The sequence below is a fragment of the Littorina saxatilis genome, linkage group LG10, assembly GCF_037325665.1.
Source record: "Littorina saxatilis isolate snail1 linkage group LG10, US_GU_Lsax_2.0, whole genome shotgun sequence".
Classification (NCBI taxonomy): Eukaryota; Metazoa; Mollusca; class Gastropoda; order Littorinimorpha; family Littorinidae; genus Littorina; species Littorina saxatilis.
In genome coordinates, this window is record NC_090254.1 from 25939746 (window position 1) to 25957014 (window position 17269).

General features: G+C 43.1%; 1 protein-coding gene and 1 long non-coding RNA gene across 2 annotated transcripts in view; both read right to left on the minus strand.

The window, feature by feature from the left end:
• The window catches only part of LOC138978514 (guanine nucleotide-binding protein subunit beta), a 39373-nt gene extending 30167 nt beyond the window's left edge, over positions 1–9206 (minus strand). The window contains exon 1 of the mRNA XM_070351252.1: positions 9066–9206. The gene's annotated coding sequence lies outside the window, so the exon portion shown is untranslated. The remainder of the gene's footprint in view (positions 1–9065) is intronic.
• LOC138978515 (uncharacterized) overlaps positions 1–17269 on the minus strand; it is a 308348-nt gene that overhangs the window by 210878 nt on the left and 80201 nt on the right. The gene's annotated exons all lie outside the window — the stretch shown is intronic.

Below are 17269 nucleotides of genomic sequence, written 5' to 3' on the forward strand. Positions count from 1 at the left end.
CTCTAGTTAGATATCAACCAGAACTTAAATGGATTTAAGCACTTTTATTTTTTTCATTGCATGTCCTCATTAGTTGGCCCAATATTGTGCTCTTCCTGATAGTCCATTGATCAGTTAAACGTTCTTGGGATTCCTACCATTACAAAGTACCAAATACCAGTGACAGCTAAAGTTCGACTTCAATCCTTTAATGCTTTATTGACCTTTGGACATCTCTAGTCCTCTTAGTCTTATCTATTGAAATGCAGTACAGCTTGCTGAAAACGCAACAGCTTTCATGGATCCAATTGACCAGTGTTGGAGCCAAACTCTGGGGTCCTGCCGACGAACTGCGCAAGACTGCGGACTTCCTGGCAGCCACTGGTCTGAGGATCTAGCACGGCCACCAACATCGAACGCAGAAGAAGAAGAAGAAATGGATCCAATTACAGTGTACTAACAAAAAAAACCAAATGCTTATAAAACCATTTGTAATTAACTACAGTGGAACCCCCCTTTTAAGACCCCCCAATTGAATACACCTTTCATGTTAAAATAAAAGTCTTTCCTCAAATGCTCTGTTCATAACCTCTTAAACTCCCTCCTTTTTTAAGGGAAGCTTCTAGCATGAAAATCGACCAAAAATCACTTCAAATTGCTCTTCAGTATGATGCCCAAATAACTTGAATTTATGTGTGTGTGTAGTCCAACTATTGAAGATTACAAACATAAAAGGGAAATTGGCCTCAGGTATTTTATTTAATTTATATAAATATTTTAAAATAGGGTATAAATACGGATTCGCAAAAATTGATGTTTGGCATTTCCCACATAATTTGGTCATGAAAGGTAATACAAACTTAAAATTTTGCATATACAATTCTAAATACATGAACTACATTATCACATAGGATAAAATGTATAACTTGAAATTTAGTCGCAATTTTTAGTAACGGTTTAACGCCAAAAAATCTAAAAAATGAAAATTGGTTTAAAATGATTGCATCAACTAAATCCTATGTGGGATTATAGCTTTATGTGTCCTGAAACACTGTACAAAATTTTATAAGCATATCTGCAAAGGTTCATGAGATATTCAAGAAACGGTCGGTCAAAATAAACTGAAACGCGTTTTGAGAAAACGGTCAAAATGTAAGCTCTTTACTTCAGAAGAGGAGATGCATGCATATATATATCTGTCATGGACAAAAGTTTTTACAGGACATCACATGTGCATGTGTACAACAATCTGTGACTTACCTAGTCTATTCATGAGCCCCAGATAAGTAATATTCCTCCCCATCTACATTCTGTTCAGCGGCATGAAGGGACCGAAGTCGACGTGCAAACTGCACAGCCTCACTTGCTTGGATTTGTCCAGCTGACACTCTGCTTGCATCCACTTTTTTGAGAAATTGTCTTGTCCATGTGCCAGCTTCCATCCCAAGAAGAGGGAAAATATCCAGCCTTCCACATTCTCCATCATTATATACAATAGTTGCGTCCGCTACAGCTAAGCAAAGTCGCTTTCGGCCGACAAAAACAGTCTTCGGACATCTTTGCCAGATGAGATTGTGGAAGCTCTCATTGGTATTCTGAGAGCCCCCATGAAGACATCTTTCCAGCAGGCTATCTTGGGTCAGGGTCACAAAAATTGGACGGATGGCTTCGCACACAAAATCTGGAAAGGCATTTTTGTCTGGATCTCCTCTGCCAGTTTTGGATGGACACCAGGTCCCACAGTTGTCATGTTTTTTATTACGGTGTTGCCAGATGGCCCAAATGTCCTTTTTCATCTGTCCTAAATTGCCAGAATTCTTCCTTATAGCTGCACCAAAATGAGCTTGAATTTTGAGTATTGCTTTTTTTGTCAACCCACCCCCCTTTCCGCCTATGCCTTTGACAGATTTGCCGTTCTTATTGAAAGTTTTGTTTTTTAGTTCATTCACTTTATTCAAAAGTTGGCGACCCATTCTTTTTTGCACATGCCCACAGCATTCTAACTTTTCTATTCTAACTCCCTCATACACAGGTGGCTCAGAATTTTTTAGACAACTATATGTCTTGCTGTCCCCGTCCCCAAGAAAGTTGACATATCTAAGACCATGTAGCTCCTGTGACCTTCTAAAGATCTTCAATGCCCCAGCAGGTTCCATAGCTGCAGCACTCCCCTCGTGGTTTTTGTCACATACATTTCTCTGTCTGTGTTCATCTTTCCAATCCAAAAGTTCTTGTCCTTGTTTCTTTTTCTCTTGTTTTTTACAGCTGTCACAGTGATTAGACAGCACCTCGGTGTCTACAACTTTTGACTTTTTACCATTTACACTGAGCACAGTTACCACTCCATTTTTGCTCTGAAATCCCCGTCTATGATAGGTGCCATCCCCAGATACAGTCACATCATTCCCCTCACAGGCCTCAGAAACCTCATGTGCAGCAACAGATTTGCTGATATCGGCTACTTTTTCTGTGGCCTTCCTGATCTGATTCTTGTGATTGGCCCACGTGCTATTGTTTAGTGAGCATGGTATGTTCATGTTGCCAAGGAATCTCTTAGCAGGTGCTTGGTCCCGACCGATAACAAACATAGAAAGAGGGAACCTTCTATTTACCTCAAAAACTTTGTTACATTTTTTAGATGTAAACAAAGTCATGTTGTGTTGACAACCACACTCGAATTTCAGTTCAGATGCAAGATCTGTCCTCACCTCAGTCACAGAAGAAAGCCGCGCAGCACCGATCGGTCGTTTGCAATCAGGACACAATAATCCGTTGATGAATGTGACTAAAAGTTCACAGTCAACGAATCTAAACCCAGTAAGTTCATCTTGGCTGTCAAAAGGCACAGATTCTTCTTTATTTGTGTCCAATTTTCGCAGTTTGGCACTCGATGCACACAAATGCAGAGGTGCAGACGACGCTTCTTCCTCTCCACGTTTTCTCTTTGCAGGCCGCCGACACTGATCAGGCACATTTTCCACAGTTGAATTGCTTGCATCCAAGGGAAGCCTAGCCAAAACATGTCGATTCCTTGGAGGTGTCTTTGTCTTTTTCTTGTAGCAATCCTTTCTTTTACCCATTGTAAGCTATAAACAAGTTTTGATGGCAAACACACTGACCCAATCGAAAGTAGCGTGGAAGACACAGACAGAGGCTGATTTGACCCACTTCTCAACTGGGTGGGCCGCAGCCGAAGCCCTTTTAGAAGAAGGCTTGTGATTGGTTTGTTTTCAGGTTGGCCTTCTTTGGGCCATTTGCCAAACAACCAATGAAAATCATTGTAATGGAGTTTGTTTGGCGTTTCTAAACGGGGCTAGAAGGGATTTTGCTGTTCATATCCCAGTTTAAATTTTGTTTCTATGTTAGGTAGAAGAGAAGATATGGCCTTTCAATTTTTTTGCATAGTTAATGAGGGGTAGACTGGTGTTGTTTTTAAAACATTTACCTCAGAAATAAAATAAATAAAATATTTAGGGTTGCAGAAATAACTAATACGGTTGATAGGGGGGTTGGAAAGGGTTTATGGAAACAAAATCACATGAAAACTCAAATCACACCAAAAAGCGTTTTTTGTCATTTTTTCATGCTAGAAGCTTCCCTTAAGACCTGATCCTCTCAGAATTTTAAGGTCCAAATAAAAGAGGGTCACCATGGGGGGGTCTGTGCACGTGCACGTTGAGACCAAAAGTGCCATGCATGGTAAAGTGCCATGCACGGTGATCCACGGTGCACGTTACGAAAAAGCTCCATGCACGGTGCACGCCGGACCTCCGTGCACGGTGCACGCTACGAGAATTTCCCCACTCCCATGCACGTTACGTCCAAAAAGCCCATTCCCGGTGCACGTGGTAAAGCATCGCCCCCCTCATAAAAGCTAGATTCAAAAACATTTGAGATTACCTTAACGGTAATTTTTTTGTCCACTGACGGCCTCACACTGCTCATTCATAAGACTCAACAATTTGTCTCTTTGTCGCAGATTACGATAGAACAGTCAAAAGCAAAACACAACTATCTCACAGATGCCTGCACATAGTGTTGCCAGCCAAACAAAACTGTATGCAGTTTGTTAGTACGCAGCTCCCGCCATAATTTAATTAACATTTCCCGTGATTACATTCTTGGTCTGAAGGCCAAGTACAGTATGCCAAAATAGACACACGTGCCATCTTTCACAAATTTGTTACAAACACAATGTCAGAATTCTCCCTCTCACCGAGACTAATAGACTTCCAAATAGGCCTATGAGTATGACGTCATTAGTTTATGTTCAGGACTTGATGTGAACTTAGTCAAGAACTCGTTCCTGCCAGAATAAAATTAATTCCTACAAATGTCGCTCTTTTAGACGTATTGCACTAAAGTCAATGAAACTTTTTTTTCTTCAAACGGACAACTGCCTGAAAGCCCCGGGACAGGACAAGTTCAGTAACTTTAAAAGTGCTTTGTGTACTCAAACTAAGAAGAAGCATACCAATTATTTGCATGGGTGTTACTGGGAAAAATCAAAAAACCTGAAAGGCAGGGGTCCAGGGGCCGTTGAGGCCCCGGCGGGGTACAGGGGGGGCTGCTGAAGCAAATTTGCCAAAATGAAAGCATATAGTGGCCATTTCCAGCATTCTCACAGTCAGAAATCATACAAGAAGAAAAGAAGCAGAAACAAAAAAAAGTCCACAAAAATAATACAAATGGGATACTTTACTGTCCCAATCAACCAAGCAAAATCACCGTCAATAATTCAAAAAAATTTCTAGAGCATTCGAAAAATGTCTGACAAGAAACAAGGCATCCCGCGTTTTCTTGAGTTCAGTGGCATTATCAAAGCCACACACAAACACTGCTTCTGATCTGAGTCCTATAATGTATCCATGCGAGGCTTTTTGAAGAAGGAACGAATGTCTCCCGCACTCTGTAAAGCAGCACGTTTCCCCCCTTTCCCAACCATTCCCACCTCCACTTGTTTGTAACACCTTCCTCTAGTTTTTCAAGTTTAGAAGGATCGACATCATCACTGATGTAAGGCATTTTGATCGAGCAAAATGCTCAAGTTTGAAAGAAAGTTTCTGGACACCGACGAAACCAAATCATAATAAGCAAGATGGCGGCAAATCCAAGGGAGCGAACCGAGAAAGCACGCGAACCGGTGTCAAAAGTCGGATCGGAACCGCTGCTCGTTATTTCAACTTACTTAGCGAAACAAAACGGAAAACCGGAATTTCCGGCTTCAGATTTTTTCAAAAACCGGAAATCCGGCAAAAGCAGGAAGAGTAACACCCATGTATTTGAGAATCGAACAAGACCCGCTGTGACCCCAACCATTTATGGTGGTAGATCACAAACCTTATAAGTGTGCAAAGTTTTAAAAACATCCTAGACAACAATCATTGTAATTCAATCAAGTTGGCGTTTTAATGAAACAGATCCTGTGATTGGTCAGAATGCCCCAGCTCATTAAAAATTACCGGTCATTAATTGTCGATAACCACTCACTAAAAAAGCCATTAACCACCTGCTGGCGAGGCGCATTGATACAACCTCAACTAGTCTCGGTTAGCTTTAAGGGTCATTTTACTAGTAGGTAATATGAAGGCCAACGAAATACCGAGACGATAAGGTTAGGTATGCGAAGTGATGACGTCGAATACGTGACGTAAGTTGATGCATGAATTCTTCCGGACTACGTCAGTCAATTCCAAAGATCGCTTTTGTCATGAAAAGAATTTGTTTTAGAGTTTGCTGTCCAGAAACCTGTCAAAAAAGAAGTGAAAATGTATGTGAAAGAAAACAAAACAGGAGCAGAGTGATAAGATAGGAATAGAGACATATTTCTTGGGACTTGACCCTTGCAGGTAGGTGGACTGAAAGTAGTGTGTGAACAGAACAGAACCAATTCTGTCTGTTTACCATGGCATGAAAGCAGGAAAGAGATCGTCGTCAGATTGAATTACAATAACATTAACTTGCTTCCATTTGAAACTTCTCGGTCTTCATCGTGGATTGACGCCCTCCCAAAGTCTAGTTGAACCCGTCGGGCTTCAATTACCTTTGGTCTGGCGTCAATCCACGATGACGACCTCGAAGTTTCAAATGGAAGCATGTTAATGTGTAACTAACATCCATGCTGAGTTTCTTGTCCATGACCAGCCGACCAAACACTGTTTATTACTCAGGCGAGTCAAAAATCGACAACAAGGTGTTTAAATAATGACACAATCTAACCCTACAAAATGACATTTTAAACTGTACCAATTGAGCAACTATGTGTATGAATGCTGCCAGTTTTCTAGTAATCGGTAGTATCAAATCTCATTATTCAAGTATTCTCACTCATAACTGAATAAAATCAGAAGAGAAATTGGTTGATCCACCAGGGCTGGCCATAGTAACACTAACGCCAAGAAATTCACCAGCCCGCCAAAAATTCACTAGCCCAGTATACCACACACTAAAATTATGACAGTCAGATATATAATAAAACAGTGGTATTGATAGACAACCGTGCCAAAGATATTCCAGGATATGCTCAGGGATGTTGTTACAAATTCAAACCTATAGGACAAAATTAATGTCCTGAGCTCTTCAGAATCAATAGGACATTTGACCGCTTTCAGAAATTTCAATAGGACATCATAATTTTGTGCAAAACACTGTTCATCGAATTTTCTGCTCTGCCGACACTGTGTCCTGTACAAAAGACAAAACTTCTCTTTCCGTGGTTGTGTCAGTTTCAGCGGCGACACTAGCTGTCATTGGCACTGTCATTTTCAAGAATGACGCTCGCCGTGTTATAGCCTGTTTTTGACCCAAACGTAGCACTGGATGTCGTTGAAAAGCCAAAGGTCTTCAGCTTTTGTTGATCTTTGGCAGACCTTAGTTTTATTTCGGTGGCATAATTCAATGCGCTTCGTCAAAATGTTTCAAACTGAAAACAAAAGCAGACGCAAGACTTATAGTTATAGTCAGTTGGAGTTGTCTCCCGTACTCCTAACTTTAGTGTGCTGCAGACGGGTGTACCCAAACGGCTCATATCGCAAACAGTTCGAAATTCCGATGCCTAACAACATCCCTGTATGCTATATTACTGTTGCCTATAATATCTTTGACTAGTTTGACCGGGCTGCGGTCAGCAATTAAGAGGCTTTCCCAAACTTGTGTCTTGATAAATTTTGCTATCTTCATGCAAGTTGTACTTAGATTTGTGAGCCGCCAGATTTGATAATGTCCTACTTGAGAAATGTCTTCGTTTTGTCTGTGTTATTGGAGAGAAGAAAAAAACACCAGCATCATCAAACTCCGGCCGACTTTCAATGATGAACATTCTAAGCTGATGAATAATCTATAATTAATACAGCTTTAGAAGAGAAGTAGTCTAGGAATTTTTCTCATCGTAATTTATTCTCACTGACCGTACTTTAGACAATAATGCGTACAAATGGTATGGGTTCCAAGGTCTGCTCCCTCCTTTCAGACCTCAGTTTTTAAGTTACTCATCAACACGGATTCGGAATCAGTAGTGAATTAGAAACAGCCTGGCCGCAGCGCAAATAAAAGGTTGGAAGTGCAGACGACTGAAGCACCTGCATCTGCGGTGTCTTTAAAACTCAATTCAGTGACAGAATTTAACCTCGCCCCTGGCGATCTGGCCATCTCTGTCTACCAAACCCTACCTTCTTCATTTGTCAGCAGCCTATGAGGACCAAAGTTACTTTCCTATGTCTCGATCCTCAAACGCTACAATTATAAGTACAAGGGTGCACTCACTCAGTCAGTGGCTGACTCAGATTAATGTTTAGTTTGTCAGTCGTCACAGACATACATGATAGTTGATACTCAATTTCCAAAGAACAGTCATCTGGCCTAAATTATGTAAGTCACAAGAAGCAGCACAAAATATCCCAACAAAAAGAGAATCAAAATACCAATGCTTGCAAATGCAATTATAAAACAGAAGGAATCACACTGTTAACGCTCAAACATCAAGAACAGCAATGAAGAAAATTGCCAAGATAATATTAATAAAGCAGAGGAATTTACTACTTCAACAAGTAAATGCAAGCTGGAAAAGATGCTCCAATGCAGTTTTTCCCACAGAGGATAATGCTGAATCAGCCACTGACTGAGCCAGACAAATCTCTATAATTCTTTGATTATCTATGCTGACTGATGTTCACTCCCCATTTTCAGCATTCTTTCACTTTCAGAACCATTCTAGACCAAGCAGCACCAACAGCTTGCGCAGACCATGAAACACAGTCTGCTTCCAACCCATAAAACTAAAGCCGTCATCCCAAACGAACACAAGGAAAACCTGAGCGTTCGGGCTGCCGAAGTAGGAAGTGGCCGACATGATTATGGTGCCAAAGACAGTTCCAGCCCATATAAATAACCATCACCTCCTTGTCTACCGAAAAAGCACGCCCAAATACTTACCTAACGTGATATCAACTGTTCAGTTTTCTGGAATACTAATCAAAATAAGCGACACGACTCTAAATTTTGCATAAAGTGGGGCAACAGATCCACTGACATCCTACTTCAGCACAACGCCCGGCAAAAATGGCGGCTGGCTGGGCGGCTGCATAATGATCAATATGAAAATATGCCGGTGCGCCATCTTAGAAATATGGACCGTTTAGTAAAAGCTAAATAGCGTGCAAATCAGACCAAAAAAACAGTTATATATCAGTATGAAGAAATGTTATGAAGCAGAAAAACTGCACAGACATGCAAAACGAATGCTACTTTCATGAAGACACAGCAGACGAGACCTGACACAGTATTCTTCTTCAGGTCATGGTTTGCATCAACGGGTTAGATTCACAAATTAACGCAAAACTGGCATTCTCACCTCGAAATTTTTAGTCACGAGGAACGGAACTTCATAAATGCACAGACAAGGCTACGAACAGAAGCGTCGATTGCAGTCAGAATGCTCAGAACTGACACACTGTACAGGCTCCTCGTTCGTAGTCGTACACAGACACATTTGCATACAGCTAAACTGATGGCGTGCCAAACTGATCCTTTGCACACAGCATCCCGGGGCAAATACAGCAATTTTTTAAATGCAACTAATGAGTACTTACCCTAGTGATATTCCTTAAAGAATAACATCCAGCTAGAGTGTCACAAAGTTATCAAAACTGGTCCTGGTAGACAACATAAATCAGCACACAATGTTTTTAATCGACTATGAGGGTGCGGTGCCCGTGCAGCAGCAAGTAGGAAACCCCGTAGCAATCGGAAAGCGCTATGCGCATGCGCTGTTGCGAACAGCGACGCCAATTAATTATTTTCTGTACTTTGTTTGCGATGTTTCTACGTGCTATTTGTGAAACAAAAACAATATATCAACGAAACATTCCATCAGAAACAAAGGGAAACAGTTAAACGGCAATATTGTTTACTTTGAAACTATGTCAGGCGCGTGAACTCATGTTTGAATTGATTTTGACACAGCGGAAAGTGTCGTCTGCTACAGCTGCACGATCCGAGCTGGTATAAAAGTTTTGAAATGGAGAATTAAGCTTATAAAAGCTACAGAAATCTCCTGCGAAAGACCATTCCCTGACCAATTTAAAGTGCCGGTGCTTTGAAACAAGGAACAAACAAAAAAAAGAAGCCGCGAACTGACAAGCCTGCATGATGTTTTGCACGTACAGCAGGAGTCACTATTCTGCGAGAATCTGAAACGCAGCTGGCAAAGCCATACTTACATAATCAAAAAACACTTGAAGAAAGGTAACTTTTGTTGGAACGTTTGTTATTGTCTATTGACAAACAAATTTCGTCATATATGATCAGTCATTGCATCGCTTGTGTCTTCTCCCCAAGCGGCCGTACCTTTTGCGAGCGTAAATAATACTTAATTGTTTGTCTGCACGTGCAATCAAAAGACCGCTGGGTCGAAATATCTGTGACCCAACGTATTGTTTTGTCAATAACAAACGTTCCAACAACATACCTTTCTTATTTTTTTATTCAGAATTTTGGAACGTTGGCAGTCTCTTTGTTTTTGGACGTAGTTATACTGCTTAATTCAGTAAGTTACTCAGTCAGTCAGTCGCCGGAGCCGGGGCCGCTCCGGCAGTCTGGCATGTGCCCTCACGCAGAGCCGGGCAAATGCTTCCGTAGGTGATTTGCTTTTCCGGTTTGAAAAAAAAAAATCGAACTTCGGTGAACTGAATTGCGTTTATGACTTCCACTGACAATATATTGGTCTTCGATTCTTCAGCCCCCAACTGACTGCATGATGCTATCCGTGATGTCCTCCACACTTGCTCACGCGGCAGGGGACTGGAAGTCTCAGCTGGCGTAAAAACGGCATCAAGTTACAGCCGCGACGTTTGCGTCCGTACACACTGTTGGCATTGGTTTAATTAATTACCATGCTTGTTGAGCACATTGTAATGAACCGTGGCGGCACCTGTGCGTCTTTATCACTGACTCGCCGCGTCATATCCAAACTACGCCCGTGCGTCCGTTCGTCGATGCAAGTTTCAGTTTAAGGCCGCTCTACTGCCAACTAACACATAGATATGGTCTGAGTCGCGGCTCTTCTCAAACTAATTTGTCAAGTTAAATTACAGAATATTTGATTGTGCAAGTTACCAAACCAGGGCCGGACCAAATGAGTTGTAAGGGGGGGGGGTTCCTCCTTTGGGGGGGGGGGGGGGGGGGCAAATCAGCGAAGTGGCAAAGCCACAAGCGCGCGCCTGCTTGAACTAGGGGGATCCGGGGGCATGCTCCCCCGGAAAATTTTTGAAAAACGGTTAAAATCTGTGCAATCTGGTGCATTCTGGGCCTTGTTTTGAGGGTTAAGAGCAGCATTGTTTTGGTGCTAAAACTATTGAATAAAATTTGTTAGAGACACACACAAAATTTATTAAAAAAACAACAACACTCAAAGCAAGGTACATGCTTTTTCCAGGGGTGGGGTTCCAGAACCCCTGGAACCCCCCCCTGGGTCCGGCCCTGCAAACAGGTTAGTAAGTTTAAACTAGAATGTTAGTCACAGTAAAGCTGTTTCTTTTGCCAGGCATACATAAGCCTAAGATAGACTGACCGAACTTATGAACGAGGAAACACTTTTTGAACACGATTACAACAACAACAAATAAACAAACAAACAAAAAACATGCTCAGAATGACACCCTGAGATCTGCTCGTGTACTCGTGACTCGGTCCAACTGGAGGGTGCGGTAAGGTATTGAAATTAAAAACTTGATACCCTGTAAGCCGCCCGGCAAAAGCGCACCCAGTGGGTAGAAAGCAGAAGATCATAGCAGTTCAAAGAGAAACAGAACAGTATTCTAGTTCGGTACAAAGCACCTGCACGTTGAAAATGTAATACCCCCCCCCCCCCCCCCCCCCCTCGAAAAAAAAGACGGAATAGCCCAAGGAGAGTTACAAGAAAACACCAGGCCAAAAAACACACAGGAGAAGTACACGGCAAAAAGAGTGCATTCTCCCTATATCAGCGTGTATCGCACGCGCGTATCTCTTGGCGGAGCCTGCTTCTGATGGCGTCATTCCGCCGTCTCGCGCCACGCAACACGCGCAGGAACGGAGGCATGCGCACTGAGAGGCGGCGATTGATTGGGATGAGAGATTGCGCAATCACAGGATTTCCGACGACAGAAGCTTGTGTTTTAAAAGGCAGCTTTTGGAAGCGGATTTGATACAAATTGTGGTAATATTGTATCGGTTTGTCCATAGCTTAGAGTAGAAATCAGTACACGAATACTGAATAACGGCTTGTTCAGTCACGGTTGGAGCCGGCCTAGTCCCGGCCCTTGACCCAATAAAGGCTATATTGATCAAGCTTTATGTTTCGTGAATTGTCTACTAATTGATTCATTCGTTGTTTTTCTTGACCGTGTGAAATCAGGTTATCTGACCCGGCAGATGTGGTGAGATGCAGAGCCGGACTAGGCAAAGAGGAGGGGGGGTGGTTGCCAGTGGTGGTCCAGGGGGATGTTCCTCTGCCCCTTGTGGGTGTCAGGGGGCGAAGCCCCCTGAAGCTGAAGGGTAGGTCATATTCTGAGATAGGAAAATGGTCGCTCCTTGCATGAAAAGGCATAAAATAAACAATAATACTTTTTTTTTAAATAAGTGAGGTACATGTTTAGGCTAGGAGGGGGGGGTGGGGTTGCGCAACCCCCATAACCCCCCCGGTAGTCCGGCCCTGAGATGTTTGTGTGGCGGCGCGGCTCTTTGGCTTTGCCGTTCACCAAGTTTAGTCGGTCAGTATACCAGTAACCACAGTCAGTTGTGATTCCTGTTAAACGCCATTAAATACAAAGACCTTTAGGTCGACCTACTTGTCAATGTTTCATTTTCACGGTCTGCAATTATGCTATAATGTCTGCTATAATGACTAACCGTTTCTTTCTTTCCGTTTGTGTTTTCATTTTGACTGATTTAATTCTTGACGGTGACTCAGTGATTTTGGAACGTTAGCCGTGTCGAGTGTGTGTGTGTGTGTGTGTGTGTGTGTTTGAGCCGGGAGGAGGGGAGGAGGTTGCCCATGAAACTATGTATTTATTATGTTACGTTAGCTTCAGTGTCTGTTTATACACTCCTCTGTCATTCTTAGTAACGGTCTACTTTGGTCAAACAGTGCGTGGCCCCATCGGTTGCACGGAAATGTTAAGAAATGGCCCGTCCCACGACAACGACTATATAATCATCTTTACGACTCTGTCTACATATTGATCCCATGGGATTAGCACTTCCTTAATTGTTTGCTGTGTTCCGTGTTGGGCACACCGGACATAGCCTGGCTGTTAAATGTCGGGTTCTTTGCCGTTTAAGTGACTTGTCAAGTACTTTTCGTACACTTAGTGTAACTAACTTACTTATATTTAACTTACACCTTTGTGTATGTGTGTGTGTGTGTGTGTGTGTGTGTCACAGTGTGTGTGTGTGTGTGTGTGTGTGCGTGTGTGTCACGGTGTGTGTCACGGTGTGTGTCACGGTGTGTGTCACGGTGTGTCAGTGTCACGGTGTAAGCCTGTGTGTGTGTGTGATTTAACAAACTGAAGTGCGAAAATTCACGTTATATGTCACTCCTTATCAACCAGTTCGTTTCAAGCACAAGGACACACACACACACACACACACACACACACACACACACACACACACACTGTGACACACACACCGTCACCGCCGGTTGGACTGACACACAGACACACACGTACACACCGTTGGACACACACCCGGTGGCGGGACACTGACACACACACACATACGCACACTGACGTGAGATGCCGCGGCAGTGCGCGCCCTAATCGTCGCACCCCTAACCCCCCGGCCTTCCCCATCCCCGGCTCAAACTCGTGGACGTCTGAATGTGAGAGAAAATAAACGGAGAGCAATAATTGATTCCAGCGTCGCGGACGACGCTGGTATCTGCGGTCGGGAAAGACTTTCCACGAATTTGCCACAGGGCGCCGCCATGTTTTCTGTGCTCGACTGCGAGCAGACCACAGGCACATTACACCCAAAATTCTTGTAGGCATACACAGACGCAACATAGCATATACAGACAATAACACCCACAACACTTCAACTGCATATGAAAGGAATAAAAATAAATCCGCAAATCAGTCGCGCACAATACACCAGTTAGAAAAACAAGGAGTACCAAAGCGGCGTGCAGAAACTAAACTGACTCGGAGACTGAGAAGAAACATTTATCACACGATGTGGATAGCAAACATTAAAATAAAACAGATAAGTCAAGCAAAAAATAAACACAAATATCGAAAACACAATAAACAAAGGTAAAGAAAACAAAAAGAGATGCTTGCCGACAGTCAGTGTGTGTGTGCGTGGTTTGCCGTGTGCGTCAGCGGGGTGTGTGTGTGTGTGTGTGTGTGTGTGTGTGTGTGTGTGTGTGTGTGTGTGTGTGTGCGTGCGTGTGCATGCGTGCGTAGGCTACGTCCTTGCGTGTGTGCGTTCGAATGAGAAAGAAGAGAGAGAGAGGATTGAACAATGAGGTCACGTTCTCTGTCACATGAATACATATACACACACTGAAGGCTACTTCGGACACGAACACTTGCCAACAACTGTGGTTGGACATGCTTTTGAAATGTAATATTTTTTCGACATGATTTCTGGACATACGAATCCTGCTGTGTTGCCTACTGATGTTGCGAATGATGAAGGTTTTGAGTTGACTGACCTTGAGGAGGGTTCAGGGAAGACGTGAGGCTGTTTGCCGCCTCCACTGCTGCCGACACGCCAGACACAGACCTCTTGATGGTCTTCAACACCTGTCTACGTCAGCTGATGGACAGCCACGCCCCCCTTGTCACCAGGCAAGTCACTGATCGTCCCTCAGCCCCATGGATGTCCGAAGATATAAAGGACCACAAACGGCTCGTACGCAAGTGGGAGAGGTTATGGAGAACGTCAGGCCTGACAGTTCACCGTCAGATTTATCGTCAACAGCTTGACGACATCAAAGCTCTCCACACCAGTGCCAAGCAGGAATACTATACATCCCGCCTCGCTGAGTGCAAAGACACCAAGGCTCTGTTTTCTGTAACAGATGAGCTATTCGCGAAGAAGAAAGCCACTGCCCTCCCTAAATTGATTCCCCCATCAGAACTCCCCGAGACTTTCAGCAATTTCTTCGACCAGAAGATCTCTGACATTCGCAAAGGTCTCGACTCATCCAAAACACAAATGTCCTTCGCCGCATTTTCAGGGACCCCCCTTACACGGTTTAGCCCTGTTTCTGAGAAGTTTGTTTTTGAACTTATTTCAAAATGTGCTCCAAAATCCTGCACACTTGACCCCATTCCCACGTCACTCATGAAAACTTGCCTGGATTTTCTTGTTCCTGTTGTAACGAGAATCTTAAACCTTTCTCTTCAGTCTGGGTCTGTGCCTGCACAGTTTAAAGAGGCAGTCATAACACCACTTCTAAAAAAGCCAGGCCTAGACATGGAGTGCTTAAAGAACTATAGACCCATTTCAAACTTACCCTTTCTGACCAAGCTGGTAGAAAAGTGTGTGCTAGCGCAGCTCCAAGAACATCTGCTGAGTAATGATCTTTTGGACGTCCATCAGTCCGCATACAAGAAAAATCATAGCACAGAAACCGCTCTTCTTTACGTAACTGACAAGCTGCTGACCAGTGCTGACAACAAGGAAGTGTCTGTGCTCGCACTCTTGGACCTCTCGGCGGCATTTGACACCATCGACCACGACGTCCTCCTAAAGAGACTACAGTTCACGTTTGGAATTGCCGACAAAGCCTTCCAGTGGTTCGTGTCATATCTCTCTGAACGCTTTCAAAGAGTACAAATAGGTCAAAAAGAATCATCCCCTGTTCCCCTGAAGCACGGAGTACCCCAGGGCTCTGTTCTAGGCCCGGTTCTGTTTACACTATACACACAGGACCTATCTGACGTCATCTCGAGGCATGGCTGCGAACACCACAAGTATGCCGACGACACCCAAATAGAGGATTCTGCTCCCCCCAGTGATTTTCCAAAAGTGGTTAAAAACACTGAGCGCTGCATTGAGTCAGTTAAAGACTGGATGATAGACAATAAACTCAAGCTGAATGACTCAAAAACTGAGGTGATGCTGTCAGGCTCAAGGCATGCTTTAAATCAGATTGACTGTACTTCCCTGACAATAGGCGACACTCAGATTGTCTCCCAAACCGCTGTTAAGGACCTAGGCGTGTACCTGGACTCTGCTCTGACAATGCAAAAACACATTAGTTTTGTTTGTAAATGTGCCTTTTTTGAGTTGCGCAAGATTTCCTCTGTCAGATCATTCCTGACACTCCAAGCCACTGTTCAACTTGTCTCCTCTCTGATCCTGAGTCGACTTGACTACTGCAACTCATTGCTTGCCGGCCTCCCCACTGAAGAACTTGATCGCTTACAGAGAGTCCAGAACAGTGCTGCAAGGCTCATTCTGCAGAAGTCTAAGAAAGACCATGTCACTCCCCTACTTACCACCCTTCACTGGCTTCCTATGAAGTATAGAATCGAGTACAAGCTGGCTCTGTTAGGGTACCGCTGTTTTGAGAAAACACTTCCCCCCTATTTGTCCCATTCCCTCAGTATCTACGAGCCATCCCGTTCTCTCAGATCCTCCTCTGAAAAACTCCTTCGCATCCCCAAAACCAGGACCAAGACCTTTGGTGAAAGAACCTTTAGGTACCAGATTCCGACCGTCTGGAACTCGCTTCCAAGTTCTATCCGTGACTCCAGCAGCCTTTCCTCCTTCAAAACACAACTCAAAACATACCTGTTTCGTAAAGCCTTTGCTTAGCCTGAGTTGACTCTCCACAACTCTATTCTGTTATGGAACTCTCTACCCTGTATGTGCTTTATGGTCTATTTGTCAATGGTATCTTTGTGCGTGCGCGCGTGTGTGTGTGTGTGTGTGTGTGTGTGTGTGTGTGTGTGTGTGTGTGTGTGTGTGTGTGTGCGTGTGTGTGTACTTTTAAACATTGTACGCAAAGTTTTTGCTTAGTGCTTGGGTTCTTGGTGTTATGTCTCAGTTAAATGTATGTTTTGTATGCTTGTTGATTTGTGCTAGTTTATTCTATAATGAATTTGTAAAGCGCCTGGAGCCAATTGATGGGACTCGCGCTATAGAAAAGTTATTTATTATTATTATTATTATTATTATTGCATCAGGCGTTTATCGTCTCAAATTATATCCTTGCTACTTTTCAGGAGTCAACTATTGCCATTCATGGTAACTTGGATAGTCAATGTTTTTATTTGTTTGATTCCCATCAAAGAAACAGAAATGGTAACCATTCTTCAAATGGCGCTGCAGTTTTGATGTCATCAAGTTAATTCCTTTGCAGAATTGATTGATTTTCTCAAAAGCCATTATCAATGTGTTTAACGTTTATCAATTAACACCTGTTCATTTCTGTCCAACTGCAATGCAAACTCAATGTGGAGGAAACAAGGATTCATTACAAACAAGTCATCCCTGTACATCAACAGATTTATGTACCTCAATCAATACTGCTAGTATGAGTGACAGGAATCTAAAAGAAAAAACAACCAAACGCAAATGTACTACTACTTCTACGACTCGTTTGAATGTAAAACAGAAATGTAACACTATCTGTGACAATGACGGTTCTACGACTCGTTTGAAGGACAGTATAGATCGAACCTTAACCCACAACTACGACAATTTGTGTCAGACTTTTTTGAACAGGAAAATATGCCTCTGTTCAACAGTAACCAAAACATGGAAGATGTTTTTGAAACTTTACAGAAATGTAACA